The sequence below is a fragment of the Schistocerca nitens genome, chromosome 2, assembly GCF_023898315.1.
Source record: "Schistocerca nitens isolate TAMUIC-IGC-003100 chromosome 2, iqSchNite1.1, whole genome shotgun sequence".
Lineage (NCBI taxonomy): Eukaryota > Metazoa > Arthropoda > Insecta > Orthoptera > Acrididae > Schistocerca > Schistocerca nitens.
This window is the reverse complement of record NC_064615.1, coordinates 1,182,776,746-1,182,799,633: the sequence shown is the minus strand read 5'-3', so window position 1 is coordinate 1,182,799,633 and position 22,888 is coordinate 1,182,776,746.

Below are 22,888 nucleotides of genomic sequence, written 5' to 3'. Positions count from 1 at the left end.
CATCAATCTGCCATGCTCATCAAGGGGAAGTTGGTGAAGTAACTTCCGTCGAGGACGTAAACACTGAATCCTAAGCTTCCTTGCTGAAGGGGTATAACAACTTCCAATTGACTCACTTGGTGTAAAATATTCATAGCATCCCTAAAACAGAAGACACATGATTTACTGTGTACAGTATTACTACTAAAACACACAGAAAAAATAAATGCACTGAATTTTCAATAGCATAATATTTATCCATGTATGCAGAAAATACATTATCATACCAACAGGTTTCACAGAGTGCTGATTTAGTCAAAAATGCAGTTTTATGGTAGTCTACTGGTACATTCTAAAAATTAATATGAGAACTTAAAAGACGACAGAGTATGGAGCTGAGTAATGATTAATAGAAATGTATAATGAGTGTAAAACAAAACAACATAAACAGTAATTACAAGTACAATGACAAAGTATTCCATATAAATCGATTGTAGGTAAAGAAAATGATGTACTCATACCAGTACTTTGTAAGGCAGCAGAGAAGTAAACATCATTGGAAATAACATGAAATTAAAATCAGTGGATCAAAATAAACTTGGATTTGCTAGTGTCGTCCAAAAATATCATTGATCTATAAAATTATCACTCAAAGGGCAATGATTGCATTTCTTTAAAAATTTTGTTCAAAATGTTTTCATTAGTAGCCCAAATGACAAAACATTGCCCAATGTGGTCACATGGGTGGTACCCAATTAGAGAACAAGTTATGATATTGCTCAATATGGAGGGGTTTGTGGATAGCAAAATGGGTCATGATACCAGCACATTCCATAGTTAATTTGTTTCAAAAAGGCAGGCTGCTTGAATTCATCCAAGTCACTTACACCCTGTAACCCCCTCCCACTTTCATCCAAAAACTAATTATGCCCTCGTAATACTATAATAACTGCACCTGGAATTCCATACACAATTAACTCTTAAAATATGTATGCATTCATGTAGAATCAAATGGCCAAACATTCTCAACTAAAGGAAAAACATGGAATATCAGAATTTCATCTTTTGTCTGGATTCATTTTATTTTATTTTAAAACAATATACAACAACCAGTTTTTTCATTTTCTCCATTAACCTGGGTATCTTTGCTTGTTGAGGTGCTGAATCGAATTGGCGAGAATATATGGATTCGAGAAGGTTTCAAATCCATCTGCCACCAACTCAAGGTGAGAAACCCATAGTGGCAATTGTATTAAACAGATTAATCAAACATGAAAAAATTAGCCCAATTTTATAATGAGCAGATGACTGTAATGGAGCTCTGTCTTCCAGGTTACACATGGTGTTCAATTAATATTTACTGTCAGTAATATTCAATTAATATTTACTGACAGTATAGAAATAGTATGGACAGCTACCTCCAATAACTAAAGTGGATTGTTAAGAACTTTAGTTGGCAATGAGTAACAGTTGATAATAATAGTCACCAGGGACAAAAAATGTGAAGCCCTTCTTTGTGGCATAGTGATAATCAAGATTCACACGAGGCAGAGCTGGAGGATACAATAATATCATTCCAAATAGAGGTATTGTATGAACTAAGTAACGTCCCTACATATAGCAAAAGAACTAGTAACACAAACAAGCCGAAACACTTTTGTCCAGAACCACTTATGTTTGAATCTTTAGAATCCATACAACTTACAAAAATGGCCGAGTGTATGTGTGTGTGTGTTTTCCATATTCTCTCCTAAACCAGTGGAGCGATTTCAACCAAACTCCGTACACATATGCCGTACTGTCACGCAACAATCGGTGTGGGGGTAAGAATCACCTACCTATCAAAGGGGTGGTGGTGGGGATGAAAGTGAAGAATACTCTGCAACAAGGGGATTACCGGACTTGACTCGCCCAGTATTTAAGAAACACTTATTGACATGAAACAAACTTTACACATAATTTCAAACTTTTACAACAAAATTTCTCAGTAAAAGCTCCTACAAAATGATGAAAGAAAGAATGTTTATCACTTACTATTTTTCCACTTTTCGAGCAGTAAAAGTACCATGTGAGGCAGTATTTGTGACACATTTTACAGATAGTATGCACATCTATCACTGAATCTAAGTGCAAAATTATAATTTTTTTTATTTATTTATTTATTTTCTGTCCATATAACAAAAAGTTTTCAGATATTGTCAGGAAAATTTAGATTACATTACACATATACAGTAAAATATTTACTTTCTTTCATAACAACATATGGATCAGACACATGTCTGTACACATTATTTTTCAAAAGGGCACTACAAGTAGATTCCTCTACAGTGTAACACAACTTAGCTTATATTTATAATAGTACAGTACACATAATACAGTGTATAATTACATTCTTTCATACCACTGATAGATCGGAGACATTGTCTATATACACTGTTTTCCAAGATGGCACTACAACTTCAAGTCCTCTATAGAGAAACAACTTTTCTCTATTAATAATTGCTTCAATCTACTCTTTTACATATTTAGATTTACTTTCTTGAGTTCACAGGGTAGTGCACTGTAGAAAATTGCTCCCATTCTGTGTGGACTGTGGTCCGTTGCCTTTTTATTGCCACTGTTGACACGTAGTTCAGCACATATGAGATCACAAAGAATGAGAAACATGAAAAACTGCAACATCATCTAACTATATTCAGTTTCGCAAACAGTATCCACATATGCCTCTGAATATTTCTCCAATATCACTGTATGTCACACAGTTCAGGAGATATGACATCAAACAGTGAAATGTGTGAAAAACTGACGGATTGTGCACGATGTTTAAGAGTATTACCTTTTTGCTACTAACTTCATTCACAACACATTTTTCAGTCGGTACTGACATAGGCTGCTTAATGTACCTACAAAATCATATCATTGTATGACACACAGTTCAAGAGATACGAAGTCAAACATTGAGCAAAAGGCCAGACACTGAGTGTACATGTGTGGACACACAGGTATAGATAAATACCTGGGCAACATCAGGTTTCTCCACTGGTACAACCTATGAAACAGTCATCAACATCATTTTCCTTTCAAGGAACAGTATGGGAGAAATTGTAGGCATGTACTGTGCTTCAACTGGCTGCTTATGGAGGTGACAGCTGTGATGCGAACAAAAAGCACATTGAAGGAAACAGCCACAACACTCCTTGTTGTCACACAATTACACTTATGTAGTTACACATACACTATTGCCTAAGATTTCACTTTATTTGTTTGCAACACATAATCGGTGGTTGCGGTTATGTAAATTACCTTCCAAGTGGAAGGAGCCAGAAGACATGATGTCCAGACAAAGACCCTACCAGTCTGACGTAATGTTCTAGGGCAGCAAACAATTAGTTGTGACACGTCCTGTCAGGCCGGTGGGCTTGCAACATTTTTCAACCTGTTCACATTATATTAAGATGACTATGTCATGTGCCATGCAGAATCATTCTCTTATAATCCAGGCTACAGAAAAGCTGAGAATTTTTGGAATTGCTGCACATGCTGTTCTCACTATAATAAATGCTACAAGATGGCGGCAACTATAGATGTACATGATGTTACTGCTAAACTAAATTACAATGATGTAGTTAAAAGGATCGTCGGTAATCTTAGGATTAAGAAGAGAAAATGACAGCCTAAGGCATGAAAATATGGAGCTTAGGTCGAAACAAAGCATGGATGTACTGCCGAAAGTTAGTAACTATAAGTCGATGGAATGGAAGACAGTGAACAGCAAATGTAAAGCACAAGCGAAAAAATGTCACCTACAGTGAGTAAACCAAGTTTCAAGTGTGAAAACAATTTTAATATTCTTTATTCCAAAAACTGTAGTAAAGTGAATGGATCGAAATATGAGGTAAATTCGAGTGTGTCTATGGAAAACATTACAAAAAGTAATCTTCACAGCAAAAAAAGTGAAAACTCACGCACAACAGTTAGATTTGCCCTACGTGTGCCTCAGCTCTTACCAGAAACCAAGAGTGATAAATGTGAAAGTGTGAAACGTGGTGAAAACAAATTTTATAAACTATGCAGTGGAGAAAAAAACAAAAATATGGTAAATAATACGATCGTCAAACCGCCGAAAAAAGGTACAATGTTCTCTTATTAACAGACAGCCATGGCAGAAATTTGGCGAGTGTTTTACTGGAAAAAGCAATAGGAATAGTGAAACCAAGTGCAAGTACGAAATCTGTTACTGATGTCGACCTGCAGGGAAACAAGGAAGAAGAGAATGAATATGTAGTGTGTATAGCTGGTGCTAATGACATTGCAAGAAATGAAGAACGAAATTGCCTAGCAAGCCTGGAAAACTTCCTAGGGGCAAATAAATCACGAAACACCATTATTACAACGCTGCCTCACAGGTATGATCTCATGTACAATTCGTGTGTAAATAAGTTGATTCGAAAATCAAACATTAAAATGAAACAAATGTGTGCTCGTTTTGGCAAATGTAAAATATTAGATATAGGCAAACTGAAAAGAAGCCTACATACCAGACATTGTATGCACCTAAATTTTGAAGGCAAAAAATTCTTGTGTGACAAAATTTGGGAAATTATCAAAGAAAAAGACGATTTAAACAGAATTCTCAGTCACAAAGTAGACAATGATGTTTTTCTTTTTAGAGGAAAGCATAATAAATTAACCCTTGCATATCAGAATGTCCAGTATGTAACTAATAAAACAGAGCAGCTGAGTGTTTGCCTAAATGAAACTAAGCCACACTTCTTCCTAGCGAGTGAATTGGGATGCAAGGAAGAGGAAGCATATGGTTACAGGCTAAAAAATTACAAACTTATAAACTTGTACTGCAGAAAGACACACAAAAGTGGTGGGGTAGGCATTTATAGTAGAAATGATTTAAAACGTGAAAAAGTTAAATGGATAGATGATCTGAGTACTGAAATGATATTAGAGGTTGCAGCAGTAAACCTGAAGTATGGAAACAACAGCCTTATTATAGCAGCACTGTATAGGTCACCTGGAAGTAACACAGAAGAGTTTCTAAATTGCCTAGAGCAGGGCTTCCCAACGTGTGGTCCGCGGACCCCTTAGGGGTCCGCCGGCTTTTTCTAGTGGGTCCGCGGCCACCTTTCACCAAATCGTGTAAAATAATGAGTAAAATTATTGAATAAAGATGTGAAAATCAAATTCATCACAGTTTTCTTTTTGTGTGTGTGTGTGTGAAAAACATGTGCACTTTCACTTCAGGTCGTACTCCCAAGCAGCCTTTGCGGTTCCAAAGTGAGAACGCATACACCGTTTATCTCTGATTGACTGTTTCACAACAATACGGGGGTCGTTTGTGTGATGGCTCACGGTGCTAGATGCGCTGAAACCTTTTACGCATGCGTCGAGCGAGCTTTGTCGACCAATCACAGCGCTCGCAGGGGCGTATGCGGCCACAGGCATCATTAAATGTTAAACTTGCTCTGTCAATGCACTACCTATTTCATAAGTCGATTTTTGACCACTTTATTGCTTCTAACATGGATCGGTGGCTGAAGTCAGGATCATTGAAGAAAGGTGCAGTTTCTCCATCGCCTTCACAAGAAGTAAGTTTCCAGTTGAAATGAATGAGGAGGGAGGCCAACCAAAGGAAGAACAAGAGGCTCCACAGCCGGATTTATTATGTGAAAACGCTGCAAGTACTCCATTGGTTGCAATATCCTGTGGAAGTGGAATAACCAAGAAGCGTAAGTACAACAAAAGCTATTTAGAAATGGGCTTTATGGAGACAAAGTAGGGTAAAGCTCAGTATGTAATTTGTGCGCGAGTCCTTGCGAATAGAGGAAGACTGCTGTACTAGCTGCTTCTCAGTATTGCATGAAAACTCATGCAAAAACAATTAATGAAAATTGGTTAGTTATCGAGTGGTAAAAACAATCAAAGCTCATATCATTGCAGAAAATCTCATAAAGCCGTGTGTTAATATCGTTTCTTGCATGCTAGACGAAAAGGCAGTAAAGCTTGTATCTTCGGTGCCACTATCAAACAATACTGTCAAGAGACCCATTGTTGGCATGCCAAAGGATGTGAAAGACACTCTTGTTCCTCGCATCCAACACAATTCATTTTCACTGCAGATAGATGAATCCACTGATGTTACAGGATTAGTGATTTAATTGGCTTTTGTCCGTTATGAATATTCTGGATGTTTTGAGGAGGACCTCTTATTGTGCAGACCACTACCTGCCAACACAATAGGTGCTGAAATATTCCGCGTATTGGATGATTTTTTAAGGACTAACGAAGTTTCATAGTCTAATTGCATAGATGTGTGCACAGATGGTGCAAAAGCTATGACGGGTCCTACAGTCGGAGCAATAACGAAAATAAAAGAAAACGCCAAGAATTGCAGCAGTAGTCAATGTGCTCTCCACAGATACGCTGTTAGCTACGAAACAAATTCCTGTTTCGTTCAAGAAAGTTTTAGACGAATCCATTCAAATCATTATCTATATAAAATCAAAGCCGTTGAAGTCAAGACTTTTCACAATACTGTGTGAAGATATGGGAAGCCTTCATTGTTCCCTCCTTCTCCACACAGAAGTGAGGTGGCTCTCACGTGGGAATGCACTCTCTCAGTTGTACGAATTAAGATTAGAAGTCTTAGCTTTCCTTTTGGAGCATAACACCAAATTAGCAGACCTTATTAATGACGAAAATTGGCAGTGTATACTTGCCTATTTGTCAAATATTTTCTCCAAAATGAAAGAAATGAATATTTCACTCAAAGAGCAAAGTGAAACAAAGGTCATTGCTATCGACAAAGTTCGAGCATTCTAGAAGAAAATCAATTTTTGGGCAGAGAGTCTCGAGGAGGGGGAGGTCGAGTGTTTTCCTCTTCTCAAGGAGCTTTTGAAAAACAAAACATTGGCGTTTGGGAAGTATTTATTTCATCAAATCCTCAGAAGTTTGATGTCATTGTTGGAGCATTATTTCCCAACAGCTAAAGATGAGAAGCTGCAGAAACACGAATGGGTGGTCAACCTATTCACTGTATCCAAAAAGCCGAACATTCTATCATCAAATAAATATGAGTTGTTGATAGAAAGTTTTGACATTGACGGTTACTCACACTTTTGGATCCGTTTGGATAACAAGAAATACTACCCCCTTGTTGAAAAGGCAAAACGTGTACTTCTTCCGTTTGCCACAACATGCATGTGTGAATCTGGGTTCTCAATCTATGCTGCCCACAAAACTAAGTACCGAAGCCGTCTAGATGCGAAACCAGACATCCGTTGCAGTTGTCAAGAATTGAACACAACTTTTCAAAATTGTGTCAGCAGAAGCACCCTCAACTATCACATTAGGATTCCATTAGTATTCCTACAGACACATATATTGTAAAGAAGAAAGCATTTTTCTTCGTAGATGCTCTGTGAATGTACCTGAACTATAACTCTGTAGGAATTTCGTTTCTGCCTTCTATCATTTACAAAATAATTATTGATTGAATTCGGTTGGCATTGATATTTTTGTTACGAAAATTAAAATGATTTCTAAAGCTAATTTCTTTTCTTTATAATATATTCCGTCCTCTCAGTTAAAAATATGGCCTGCCTATACTTCATTTACAATTACTTCCTATTACTCTGACACCATATTGTGGCAACTGGCTGCAAGCGTAAACAAATGAGGACTTTTCACGTTCCACCTTGTAAAAGATAAACCTCCTCTGCCCGAATTGTTTCCTTTGAGAAAAAAAGTCTTACGTTCTGTGAAATGCTTTGTTTTCTTGTATAGAAATAAGAGAGTCTGTTTGTTTTCCTAATTTGTTTACAGTCCAGGCTGGCTGCCACGATATAGTGTCCAAGTAGTAATTGAAGTTGTCAGCTGTGGCTAAACTGTTGGCACGCCGCCTGCCAGTTGCCAGCTGACAGTGCACTGTTGCAACGCCGCCTGCTAGCTGCCGGCTATGGACTGACAGCTGCCGTTCAGTAGATATGCAAAGACGTAAAATTAACTAGACTTTCTAAGCTGTTTACATAGGTACGAAAATCGATTGTGGAAATGGAAAACGGCTTTATAAAAGCAGATTTCCAGAATCGATTTTGAGGTGTTTACCTGACCAACCAAAAGCGGAAATAGGGCATCGGCTTACGAAATCCGGTTTTGGAAACGCATGTAAACTGGGTGGATGTATTCCCACACATTGCACAACAGATGTCACAATAGTCCTTTAAAGGCAATTCCTTGGCCTGTTTTCTTTCGTGATGTGTTTGTATCCCGAATCATGCGTCTGCCTCTTTTCTTAACAGCTGCACAGAATGGCTGCTCAGTCTCAGACGTCATGTCGTCGTGGATTGCGCTGCCGCTCCCGCCGGAGGTTCGAGTCCTCCCTCGGGCGTGTGTGTGTGCGTGTGTGTGTGTGTGTGTGTGTGTGTTGTCCTTAGGGGAAGGCGGAAGTTAAACTTAGGTTAATAGTGTGTAAGACTAGGGACTGATGACCTCAGCAGTTAAGTCTCATACTTTACATACAGTTCAACATTTTTCTTCGGATTTCACGAATAACCACACACACACATACACACGGCTGTTACGAAATATGCATGCTCCTTACACAACAGTAGCCAAACAGTGGACGTGAACAGACCACAAGCGGCAACTTGTCAACAGCGAACAGTTTGGAAGTGACATTGATTGCTCTTGGAGGAAGGCAGCTCCAACGTGTGAAATCAATTACCAAGTAATTTTAATCAGGCTATAGTGTGTTGAACAAAGGGAGTAAATCCACTAGTAAGTGTCTGGATACAGTGGGAATTCAAATTGGTTAGTTAATTTCAAGTTGTTTTCATTCATCTCTAAACCAAAGACTATTGATACTTCAGGGGCGAGGGGGGCACTTGCATTAAGAAGCTCTCAGTTCCCCTCTGAAATTTAAAGTTACTGTGCTCTTGACTGACTAGGGGTCCGCCATGGATTTTCGACTGAAGAAGGGGTCCGCCAGCTGAAAAGGCTGGGAAGCCCTGGCCTAGAGGACTTGCTGGAGGGGACAGCAATGTACAAAAAACACTTGTTGCTTGTTGGAGACATCAACATAGACTCATTAAATAATAGTCTTAACTATTTGCGCTATATGGATGTATTACAGTGTTGTAACTTTAAACTAATGAACTCAGAACCCACAAGAGTCACTGCAAATACGAAGACATGTATTGACCATGTTCTCACAAATGTAGGAAAAGAGTAAACACCTTAAAAAACTATATTTGTGATCACGGAGCCCTTACTATGGAAATTGATGTAGGGAACACAGATGTAACTGAAAGTGGTACATTCATATACAAAAGAAAATTTAATTATTCTAAACTTAAGACGGCACTAGGGAATGAAAAATGGGAACCAGTGTACAATGCAACTGAAGTGAATGAAAAAATGGGAATATTTCTATAAGCTATTCAATAACACTTTAAATTAAACTTGTCCTTTAGTTAAAAAAGTAAATAAAGCTGTAAACCATAAAGCCGAGAATCTCCCTTCTGAAATTATTGAACTGAGATGAAAGATTGCTATATACTTTTTAGAGATACTAAACAACAATATTTCTCAACAAAATATAAACTGCTCAGAAAAACATACAGAGTCCTCGACTAACCTAAAAGCACAGAAATATACCTCTGAAATAAGTAACTCTAGCTGTATCAGTAAAACTGCCTGGAAAATAATGCATAAAGAAAGTGGGAAACAGAATTCCTATGAACACGGCAACATAACATTAAAAGAAAATGGTGAAGAAATAAATGACCCAAAATAAGTGTGTGAGAAATTTATACAAAATTTCAGTACAGTTGGTACAAATGAAGTTCATGTCAAGCCACAAAATTTTAGTCTTGGAAAATCTAGCCAGTCCTTTTATATCCACGGCACTACTGAGAGGGACATCCTAGCAATCATATCAGCACTTCGACCAAAAAGTCTTGTGGCTGGGATAACATTTCACCTAAACTGCTAAAGGAATGAAGGGATGAATTAGTGAAACGCCTGACTCACTTGATAAATACCTCCCTCAGGAATGGAGTATTCCCTGACCTTTTGAAAATTACTGAAATTATACCAGTGCATAAAAAGGGATTAAAAACTGACACTAAAAACTACAGGCCAATATCATTAACCCCAGAACTAGGCAAATTGTTAGAGAGAGTAATACTAAATCAAGATGAATCATATTTCACCAAACACAATCTGTTAAACAACCTACAACATGGATTTAGAAAAGGGAGAACTACTACAACAGCAGTAGCATCTTTTATACATGAAATATTAAATAAGCTGGACAAAAGTGGCACTTTCCTAGATATGAGTAAAGCCTTTGATACTGTGAATCATACCATTCTTCTGTGTAAGCTAGAAGAGTATGGGTTGAGACGACTAGCCTTCAAACTACTTATCTCCTATTTGAAAAGACAGGAAACAGTGTGTAAAGCTAACTTATCAAAATAATGAGCAGCTCCTAACAACCAAATCAAACTTCAGGACACTTCAATGTGGCGTGTCTCGAGGAAGCATAGTAGGGACTTTTCTGTTCCTTGTATATGTAAATAACTTACTTGAACCCCAAAATTGCACGGTTGTAAGCTATGCCGATGACATATCCTTCATCAGCTGTGGCGGTGATATGCAGTCTGCAGCTGACAGTACCGAGATCAGCTTCAATACTCTGTCCGCATACCTTACAGCAAACAAGCTTTTTGTAAATAAAGACAAAATGGTAATAATGAAGTTCATCCACAGTTATAATGCTGCCATAACAGAAACCGTATTTACATCGCCATTGGGTCTTGCATATGCAAATTCACATAAATTTTTGGGCATTGTTGTTGATGTGTTGATGAACACTTATCATGGAAAGACCATGTAGATAATATTTGCAAGAAAATCAGTAGAAATGTGTATCTACTGAAACAGGTCTCAGCCTTCTTGGACCATGATACTTTAAGGCAAATATATTTTCGGTTAATTCATCTGCACCTTCAGTATGGTATTGGAATATGGGGTGGGGCATCAGCAGTTCATATAGATAGACTTTTTAGATTACAAAAAAAGGCAGTAAGAATGGTAGCCAAGGTAAAGAAGAGAGAGCCTTGTAGAGACATCTTTAGAAAACATAAAATTCTTACCGTGTACTCCATGTATATACTGCAGACAGTCATGTTCGTGAAACAAAATCCTGAATTTAATATGAGAAACAGTAATGTACACAACGATGATACACAGGGAAGGGAAAGTTTTCATAGAATTGTGACCAATAAAAAGGCAACGGACCACAGCCCACACAGAATGGGAGCAATTTTCTACAATGCACTACCCTGTGAACTCAAGAAAGTAAATCTAAATATGCTAAAGAGTAGACTGAAGCAATTATTAATAGAGAAGTGTTGTTACCCTATAGAGGACTTTAAGTTGTAGTGCCATCTTTGTAAACAGTGTATATAAACAATGTCTCCGATCTATCAGTGGTTTGAAAGAATGTAATTATACACTGTATTATGTGTACTGTACTATTATAAATATAAGCTAAATTGTTGATGGTGTTAAGACAGCAACCAGCCACAAATTTACTTTGAGTTCCTTTATTCAAAGGAAACCGTTACCGGTTTCGAATCGTTGCGATTCATCATCAGACGGTTTACACGCTTTCTTTCTACATTTGGTGTGTTTTTATAGATTAATTGTCGTGAAACGTCGGTTTCGAGTGTTTGTTTCCATAACGTTCATCCAATCGATGTAAATGCATTCGCACTGCATCCTCGTTGTTGCACACGTAATAGTTCTCACTGTACACTTTAGATCTGTCGCTGAGATCATTCCAACCACGCACCACATGTTTTGGTACATACAAAGAGCTTACAATTGTGTTACACTATAGCGGAATGTACTTGTAGTGCCCTTTTGAAAAATAATGTATACAGACGTGTCTGATCCATATGTTATGAAAGAATGTAAATATTTTACTGTATATGTGTAATGTAATCTAAATTTTCCTGACAATGTCTGAAAACTTTTTGTTATATGGACAGAAAATAAATAAATAAACACTCATGCAACTGACCGTTTTCCTTATTATTACTGTCATCCTGCAAGATTACAGTCTACAACCTTGCTTTCTCATGGTGATGTTTTTAAACTATATACTATCATTGTCCTGGTATTTATGAATGCATGTTGTTGCACAGCAACTACTGATGATGCCTTCCAGTGCATATTAACCACTTTTTTACTTTTTGAATGGTCTTAAGATGGTTGTAGATAGCAACCAAAACTAGTTAGTGCACTTTAATTGTAATAGGAAAATTGCAGTCTAGGCATTTAAAGTTTTTACTTTAAAAAACCTTTATTTAATAAATTATCAAAGGAGTTGTTATAATGGTACGACTGTGAGGATATCATTACCCAGTGTGAGAATATTGAAAGAATGATCGAAGGTCACTCTCACGTCTGTGCATGTGGTCCTGTATTTCGGTATATCAATATGGAACTGCTGCTTATCACCCTACAGCACAATGGTGCTGAACTATGTAGATGATCTACTTCTCTTAATAGAGGACAACAGCTAGCTCGATACAGATGCCATTCGGCATTTAACAGACTGATACACCACAACAAAATTAAAAATTGCTATTATGAAGCTCCGTTACATACTATTGAATGGCAAAATTATCCACGAATGATCATCAAAATAGATTACATTACTGTCAGCAGATATACAGTTGCTAGATACTTAAGTGCCCCATGTATTACATAAAATAATCAGAATACTGCAGTCATACCCCCTCAATGAGATGAGTAGGCTACCATAATACAAATTTATGGTATGTATAGGATTTCACCTTCCTGTGCATACCATACATTTGTATTATGGTAGCCTACTCATCTCATTGAGGGGGTATGACTGTAAGAAGAGGGTGACATAACTTAACACTGAGCTGATTATGTGCTTCTGGCACTTCACTGACCGATGGGCTGCTTGTGATGATGGCTGTCTAAAACCAGAAAGTTCAACAGATTATGTATTGTCAATTAAACACACCCTATGCAATTAAACAAAACACTCTGATCCTCTGCACATCCAAAGGAGTAAATTCCCATCAGGATGACACATCTATGAGACTCTCCCAGTTGTCAAGCAAAGACTAAAAAACCGTAAGTTTTTGAACTGCCTCAAAGTCTTATGCATTTTAACTGGTCACGTACACCAGCAAGTGTATCTACAAAGGGCAGGGAAAAGGACTGGCTGAGAATGTACTTTTTGAGTGTCCAGTCTATCCGCAGGTTCCCTTCAGGTAAAGGCAACTATTACCACCACATAATATTGCTAAAATAATACAAGATTCAGTTTCAGAGCAATGCTTCCTGATAAAATCTTGAAGCAAGATCAGCAAAAAATGTTCAAATGTGTGTGAATTCCTAAGGGACCAAACTGCTGAGTTCATCGGTCTCTAGACTTACACACTACGTAAACTAACTTACACTAAGGACAACACACACACCAACGCTCGAGGGAGGACTCGAAGGGGTCGCGCGATTCGAGACATGGTGCCTCTAACCGCACGGCCACTCCACGCGGCAAGATCGGCAAGATTTTCAGAGGTTCAACCACAGCTAAAGCAAAGTGCAAAGTGAAAAAGAGCTTCAGTGGATGCTGAAGTGTATTGAAATCACTGAAAAATAGAAAGTAACCAAACATGACACGACAGGTTAACAATGACTAACCAGTTGTGTTATGGTAGGACAATAGATATGAATCAGTCACTGCTGAATTGGTCTTGATCTGTCACTACACTAACAGAATCCAAACAGTGACTGAGGCAAGAAAAAGAGTGGGAAGACTCTTGAGACTACACTAGTAGATGAAGGTCCGGGTTTAAAGTTATGGCTGTCTCCCCACCCACCTAACACTTATGATGAAAATAGAAATAAACAGCACACAATTCCTAGTCTGAAAGAACTGATGCAGTGGAGCACTGTATTAAAATAGTATGTGGTATACTTTGTTTATTAATAGGAGCATTTTGGCAGAAGTTAACCATAGCTAAGTGGCAGTGCTAGGCAGTAATGGCCTGTCTCCCCACTGGCAGGAGACAATATCTTACCAGCGTGGCAAAGTTACGTGGCTAAAATAATTTTCAGGTTTCTTAACTAACTTGTAAGCTTATAAACAAAACACTGGCTTAGCAATACATAATACTGGAAGTGTACAGTGATAATTACAGTCTATTACAGTAGTTATGAAATGTTTTTTATTGTACCAAAAAATGCAAAAAAATATATACAGCGTATATCAAAACGAATAATTTGATTTGGTACATCTATATTTCTGAAACTAATAAGCATATACAATGAATTTTGTTTTTTGATGAACGGGAACCACAAAAAGTGCTGTTTCGTATCTTTTCGTAGGTTATCAATATACCCACCCTCAGACACACGGCATATGTCAATGACGTATTCAAATTGTTCCCAAACCGCAGCGAGCATTTCTCAAGTTATAGCTTCCACAGCTGCTGTTATGCGATATCTCAGTTCATTCGTTGTTGGTAACGGAGGCACATAAACAGAGTCTTTATAAACCCCCCACAAGAACTAATCACATACAGTCAGGTCCAGTGACCTTGGAGGCCAGTAAGGTAAGGCTGAATCTTTTTTGGTTCAGTGCGACCAATCCATCATTCAGTAATCCTCTGATATAAAAATTACCGCACTTCCAGATGCCAGTTTGGCGATGTCCCATGTAAAACTCTAGAGTCTGCTCTTTCAAACAGCATGTTCTTCACGCATGTATCTCAAATAACATAATAGTTTTGATTTTTTTTTTAATCAGATGATTCTTTTTGATTCACCCTGTATAATGCAGAGAGATCCATCTAGAAGTTGTCCTAAACAAATCTATTAATTGAATAAATTCCTATGATACATTTTTTTTTTATTTCTGAGTACTACAATGAGATCATGTGAAGAATTGTGAATTTGTGGTTCATCAACATATTTGATGGCCCTGCACTCTTATATTACTTAAAGAAAAATTTTGTTTACTTTGTGTATCTAAATGTTCAATAACCAGTTTCCTGTTATCTGGTGCAACAGCTACATAATGACGAAATGGTTGCTTTAAATTGCATATTTTCTCTGTTTATGGGAAAAAAATTACTTCAATTTGGGTACTTTCTGTTTGCTACATAATTATTTATCACTCTCCTGATCAATTAGTTATCAAATTTAACTAAATGTAAATTTATTTTCCTTTCTCCACATCTTTCCAGAGGTACAAAAACTCGGGAAGGTACTCACCTCTCCTTCTTCATTCTCCTTGTCATTCAGTTAGTAATAGCAGTAACACATTCCACCCCATTAAAATACTTTTAATGAGAATTTTACACCCTAATTTGTGGCACATAATAAAAATTTATTTATTTTGAATACGATCTCTTGTGTCCAAGTTGAAGAACTCTCCCTGCACCTACGTTGCACGGAGATTGCAAAGCAAAGTTGTTCAGTACAGAGACTGCAAAGCAAAGTTGTTCAGTAGGCAAATGCTCAAAGTGCACTGATCAGCAGCAGACAGGCACTGCTTTGGAATAAAATAAGAATATATAGATCTGCACATGTGCTCACAAATCAGTAATTTATCCAAACAAGGCTTTCTTTATCAGCAGTTTTTCAAGCACATACATTTCCCTTACAGACTCACAAAGTGGTGAATCACGCTTCCTGAGCTTAAAATTATTGACACTACTGATTAAACACATATGAAGTCTTCCTCCGTATTGATTCTATCACTCGAGCATAAGTTGTTCCCCCTCCCCCCGTGCCAAAGTGCTACAAGGTGCAACATGCAACATCAATGCTAAATCAGCCACTGGCTACATGTGTGAGCTGTCAGCACTATTTACTGATTCTGTACTATCATTTAATATTTTTCTGCCTTGTACCTGTACGTCTGGATTTTTCTAGTATGCTTCGAGATTGGCACTTTAAATATTGCTGTTTAATCATAGGAACTAAAATGGTGTTACAGTGTAACTGTAAGCTGCCCCAAACAGATGATACACTTTGTTGGTGCTCCCCAATTTTCACTAATCCGAGTCAGACAAACTGATGCTACAATGTTCCATCTATGTCACACTAGAGCATAAGGTGCCACAAATTCAATTAAGAAAAAATTCCTACATTTCACACATTTATTAACATACACAAGCAGAATTCCAGTTTTTCATATGTGTGGGAATGTGTGTCAGGCAGGACCATCTTGAAATTTTAGATTTTAATATTTTACTGAACATGTCATTTTCCAATAACTTGTGTCAAGGTTTGTATGTATTGTGATAAACAAATATTTTCAAACATCTGCAAATGGCTTGCAAAATTCCTACCATATCCTTAATTATAAACTTTGGTGCTTCTTAGAAATTATGGCAGCAGTGGCTTTGTTCAGTCTTTACTCACCAGTTTCAGTGTGTATTTTGAGAATTTTCAGATCCTTATGAGTGTTATGCTACATTTATTTCATACTAAATACTACTCCAATATTGTATTCTGTCAACTTCGGCACTACCATCTTTTCGGAAAAGCATTTCCAACTTTGGCACCAACATCTTTTCCAAAAATCATTTCCCCTTAGTGCAGTCAGCTAGTTTCACAAGCAGTGCAATATTTCCACTTTTTTATACTCGCTGAGTTGTTTCTTCTAATTTCTGGTCTGAAGCTTTGTGATCACAGTGTAAATTTTGCTCCTACAAAGTCAACAGCTGTGGCATAGTTTTGGTTTTACACATACTGTAACTGACATAACTTGTTACATTTACTTTCCAAATCAAAAGTAGAGAATGTTTTCAACACAAGGCTAACATTTCCCTCATTTCTAATATTTCTATTGGTGAGCATTACCTCAAGGAAGTCCAAGAGAAAACAGGCGCGCCAGATAGTGGTGGGGTTTGTGTCAGATGGGGTAGGTAGGGGAAGAGAGAGGCAGAAGGCAGAGTTTGGAGGTGGATGACTAGGAATGTGAGAAGGAGAGGTGGCAGGTACACAGGCTAGACCTGTGATGCACAGTTGATGGAGCCAGTGGGGAACTGGGCACACTGAAGGGACAGGTGACAAGATAGAGGAAGAGAAAGCTGCCAGGACAACTGTAGGAGCGAAGAATGTGTTGCGAGGATAACTCACCTCTGCATAGTTCAGAAAAGCTGCTGGTAAAGGAAAGGGTCCAGATGGCCCGGTTAGTGAAGCAGAAATTGAGACTGAGTGTGTTGCGTTCAGTTGGATGTTGTGAAGCCAGGTGGTCAACATTTTTTTTGGCAACAATTTGGCAGCAGACATTCATCCTGGTGGACAGCTGGTTAGTAACTGTACTGATGTAAAAAGCAGTGCAGTGTTTGCAGCAAAGTTAGTATATGACATGGCTGAGCTTTCACAGGTGGCCCGCCCTCTGATAGGGTTATGATCAAATTTTGACAGGACTGGAGTAGGAAGTGCTGGAGGATGGGTGGAATGGACAGGTCTTGCACCTTGGTCTACAACAGGGATTTGACCCCTGTAGCGAGGGGTTAGGAGAAAATGTGGGAGTGGCACGGGGATGCTGTGCACATTGGGTGGGCAGCAGTACACCACTGTACGAGGGGTGAGAAGGACCTTGGGTAGGATGTCTCTCATTTCAGGGTACGATGAGTGATAATTGAAGCCATGAGGAAGGGTACGGTTGAGTGACATTAGATGACGAGGAGGGCAGGAGGTGCTCCTTTTTAGCTGACTCCTGGGTGGAAGGAGGGGTTAAGGATGTGGCACGGAACATCTTTAAGTGGACTAGGTTTCAGGAGGGGGTGGGGGTAACGTTACTGTCTCTCAGTGAGGACCTTTGTGACACCTGACACCTTCAGCATACTGCACACGGGAGTGCCCTTCACTGCAGATATGTCGTCCACAAATGGCTAGGCTTTACGGGAGAGATTTTTTGGTGTGGAAGAAATAGAAGCTGTCAAAATGCAGGTACCATAGGTGGTTAGTGGGTTTAATGTGGACAGATAAGTGGATGGAGCCATTAGAGAGGTGGAAGTCACCCTCCAGAAAAGTGGCACATTGGTTTGAGGCGTACCAACTGGACAGGAGAGAAGGTCTTGAGTTTGTGAAGGAATGAAAATAGAAGGTCTCGGCCCTGAGTCGAGACAATGAAAATGCCATCAATGGACCTCAACCAGACTGGGAATTTCCTCTAGATGGCTCTCAAACGGGTTGGCATAGGAAGGTGCCACGCTGGTGCCTACGGCTGTGCCGCGAAACTGTTTATACGCATTCCCTTTGAAGGACAAGTAGTTGTGAGTCAGGATACAGTTGGTAAGGTGTACACGGAATGAGGTGTTGATCTACAAAGTGACAGACAGACACTGGAAGAGGTAGTGCTCAATAGTGGCAAGGCCACATGCGCAAGGGATGTTGGTGTACAGGGAGGTGGCATCTACAGTGATGAGTAGGGACCTAGGAGGTAAATGGGTGGTGAAGGAAGAGGTTGGTATCTATCATGTGCGAGGTTATATTTCGGAAGGTGTTGGTCAACAAAAGTGGAAAGGTCTTTCAATGGGAGTACAATAGCCAGCTACAATGGGGTGTCGAGGATTGCTGAACTCTCCTGAGGAGAGCATGGGAGTTTAACCTGGTGTGCATGTTAACGGCAAGCTCCTGAACTAACTTTAAATGGTGAGCCATTTTGTGGTGGAACTTTTGGATGTCACTGCTCTGTGTAGCCACTATGATTTTCGTTAGTCATTCCTTAAACCACTTGGACACGGGTCTGGGATACTTAGTATTACAAGTCAATGTAACTGCCCTATGCCCTGGTTCTGTCGCATTACATTTTTATTGTTAATATGTTAAGTGGTCAAATTTTATGAATCAAGTTTATTGTCTGTATAAGATTTCAGCTGCCAATTTAAATTAGAATTGCCAACATCCTTTTTGCTGGCAACTATAATAGTAACAATTTTGTGCCGTCATACGGTGCTTAGATATTTAAGGTTGTTTGCGGATTGTCTGGTCATTATCACCTTGAACTAGTTGTGCTTTATAAATTTATTGAGTGAAATTTCACTAAGTTGGAAATTGTGTAATGAGCTATTACTTTAATAGTAACTGCGGTTGTCACACTATAACATTTAACATCTCTTCTCACATTTGGCGCTACCCAGTGATTGGTTGTTGGTTTTGGTATTTTAGTGAACTGTGTACTAATACTGGGTTTGTGTGTTCTAGAAGCCATTATTGGTGTGAACAAGCCCTCCTGCCTGTTGTTGTCACTTGAGCTCTCGAGCACGGAATTCAGACACACAGTCAATGTGAATGCCAAATGCTGAGAATGTGTCGATTGCTGCGTAGATCTTTCAGGCTATCATAACATTGTATTGCCGAATGTTTTCCTTAAAAAATTCACGTATTTATGAGATCTTGCAATTTGAGTATTTTTTCAAATCTAATAGCTTTTACAAATTGTTATTTTTCATATTCACAAGTAGATGTCTGAAGATGGCCTTGTAAGCTGAAAAGCGGTTAGCAATAAAAGTAATATTGTAGAACAAAAGCAAACTGGTGCTTTTCATTTATTATATTCACAAGGCCTGATCATTTACTAGTGAGCTCAGATCTGTAGTTATGTTAAGGTTATATCTGTGTAAAATAATTTTTTATTAATTAAAAGTTAGAGCCACAAGGCTGGTTTTGTTTTAAAATTTTCTGAATTATTCTCATTGCATTTATGCATCTGAACAATCGGTTTAGATCACCACAATCTGCAAATACTAATTGATCATTCTGTTGTTACCAGTCTAATTAACATGGTGAAAATAAAATTTTGTATCCTCAAATGGGATCAGCATTCTACTCCAGCAGCGCATGGGCTCTGCTTACCAATCCACCACCTTTCCTGTGTCAATGGGCGGCAAACACAAAAGGGCAGGAATCTATTAACTGTTGACAGTTCAAACATGTGGTGAATAATGGTACCTGTCGGTACCGGTTTGAATTACCAAAATGTCGTCCAGGTATGCAAACTCAAAAGGTAAACCCTGTAGCACGGCATCTATGAAGTGCTGCTACGTCTGTGCGGCATTCCTTAGTCCAAAAGTCATGAACATGCTCTCGAATAAACCAAAAGGAGTGATGACGGCTGTCTTTGGAATGTCACGTTCATCTACAGGTATCGGTGTGTAGGCCTTTGTACAGTCTAACACAGTGAACACTACTGAGCCACTCAATGCATAATTGTAATCGCGCAACAAGGGTATGGGATAATGATCGGGTATTGTCCGGGTGTTCAGGGCTCTATAATCACCGCACGGTCTCCGTGCACCCTCCTTCTTTGGCACTAGATGTAATGAGGAGGACCAAGGGCTGTTGGAAGGCCCGATTATGCCTTCGCGCAACATAGAGTCAAATTCTGCCTTTGCTATTTTGAGGCGATCTGGGGATAAACGTCGCGGCCTACAAGAGGTAGGGGGTCCGTCAGTAGTCTCAATATAATGGATGGTATCATGTCTTACCTCCTTAGGTGCACCGGGTGGTCGCATCAGGGCTGGAAATCCTCACAGCAGCTCCGCGTACTCGCCATCCACTAACCTGAATTACATTGGCATTACGGACAGGGGCATGTCGATGAAATCCAGAAGTTGTTAGGCCGGTGGTGTTCTCGACCAGGCGAGAGTTCCTTATGTCAGGCAGCAGGTTGTAGTGCGCGAGGAAGTCAGCTCCGATGATTGGTTCGGCGAAGTCCGCGACAGTGAAGTACCACGCCAAAGCGTGCCGCAACCCGAGGTCGAGTTCCAAGCACATCATGCCATACGTCGTAATCCAGGAGTTATTAGCAGCTGTAAGGCTTATGGGCATAGACAGTCGCTTCTGACGTAGCATGGTTCGAGGAAATATTGACAAATTGGAACCACTGTCTACTAAGTACTTCCAGGTGAAACGTCGGTCACTTACAAACAGGCGCCTGGATGTCGGACAGCAACCGGAGGAGGTGCTCACTTCTGATCGCCACTGCTGTTAGGGTAGGCGCAGGGCGTCATACACTTACGCGCTTGCTCGCCAAACTTGCGATGGTACCTACAGACTGTTTGTTTGTCCCTGTCGTAGTCAAGGATGTCGATGATCGGCTGCGTGAGCGACGACGGAGTCAATGTCGGCTCCTGTTGCCTGTGTCGAGGCCGTGTAACAGCTCACTGATTGGCCATGATAAGTCCGCTTTGTTAGCGTGAACATCATAATCTGATAGCGAGTCAGTTGTCGCCGCGCAGGCGGACGCCGCGGTGGCGGAGCTAACTATTGACAGCATCATTGCCTATTGTATCTTATCAGCTAAATTGGCCACTGCATCTAGAGACGCGTCAGTCTGTGACACCACGATTGCCTTCACTGGTGGTAGTAACCGGCTGCTCCAGATCGTGCGCAGTAAAGTGTCCGGGACTATACCTGCGTCTACTTTACTCCGCAGATGACGTAGATACTGTGAAGGTTTTTTATCGCCAATGTCCTCTTGGATAAGCACCTGCCGGATTCGTTCTTGCGAAGCGGACACGCGCCGAATTAGTTCTGCTTTCAATCGTTCGTAGCTGTCCGTTCGTAGCTGTCCATTCCGAGCGGGCTAATTATGATGTCTTGAACCTCAGCGGCATACCGCTGATCTAGTTTGCTGACCACCAGCATGAATTTCATGGCATTGACCATGATACCCGCGTAGGAAAAATTTGCTTCGACTTGCACAAACCAAAGGGATGGATTGTGCGGCCAGAAGGGTGGTTGTTGCACCACTAGATGCGCCACAGAAGAATTTGTCGGCTCTGGTGGATTCGCCATCTCAATTGCTTGCAAAGATTTCTCGTAAATTCAACGTGCACGCAGGAGAACACGTCGGGGTCACCACCTTGTCGGTACCGGTTTGAATTACCACGATCGACGGTTTAACATGTGCGTGTGCTTGTAGACTGAATATGAGAAGTAGGCTTGTCTCAGCTTGATGGAATAATTTATTTACGAAACCCTGTGATCGAAACAGACAATATTACACTGCAACCGATAACTCGTGCGAAGGCATGAGAAAAGTTCAGTATGGTAAATTACTCCGTATCTAACACACTTGGATTCATGCTTTCGCAACGGAGTAGAACGTGGAACAGAAATCAACAATCAAAGAATAAAACACAGAACACTGTTGCTTGTGTATGGCATCTCTGGTGTCCAGCAGGAAAGTTTCGCAGCACCATACTTTCAAAAACCCGAGCATGTCACGGCGCTGGACGATGACAGAAGACGCCACAGTACCACTTCAGAAAATGGCAGCAAAGGATGAGAAGGAACAACATGTGCAATCGGTGTGTATACATGGGTGTCTCAAAGTTGTTGAAGTGACTATTCCAGCAGTCACTAAGGTAGGGGTGTATTAAGTATCAGAGGCCATTAACCAAGTGGTTGATGGTATGTGGAGAGGACAGAAACGGCTTTTTTGCTTAGGTGATTCCTCGTCTATTCCAGATAATGACAGTGGTATGAGACCCAGAATCATTGTTGTAATACAAAAAGAAAAGCTCCCCACCTCTCTCCTGCCTTCAGTGTAATCTGCAGCACTTCGCTACCCGCCACCCCCACCATACTATCCCTCCCCGTCCCCACTCCAGCCTCCTCCTTACTGCCCCCAGTCACCCCTCCCATCATGCACTGGTGCTGCAGCTCGGAGTGTGGTTTCAGTTGCCTGAGACTGCAGTCGCACTCGCACATTTTGCGTGTGTGTGTGTGTGTGTGTGTGTGTGTGTGTGTGTGTGTGTGGGCGCGTGCACACACGTGCACAAACGCTTGCATGTCTGTCTATTGTTGACAAAGGCCT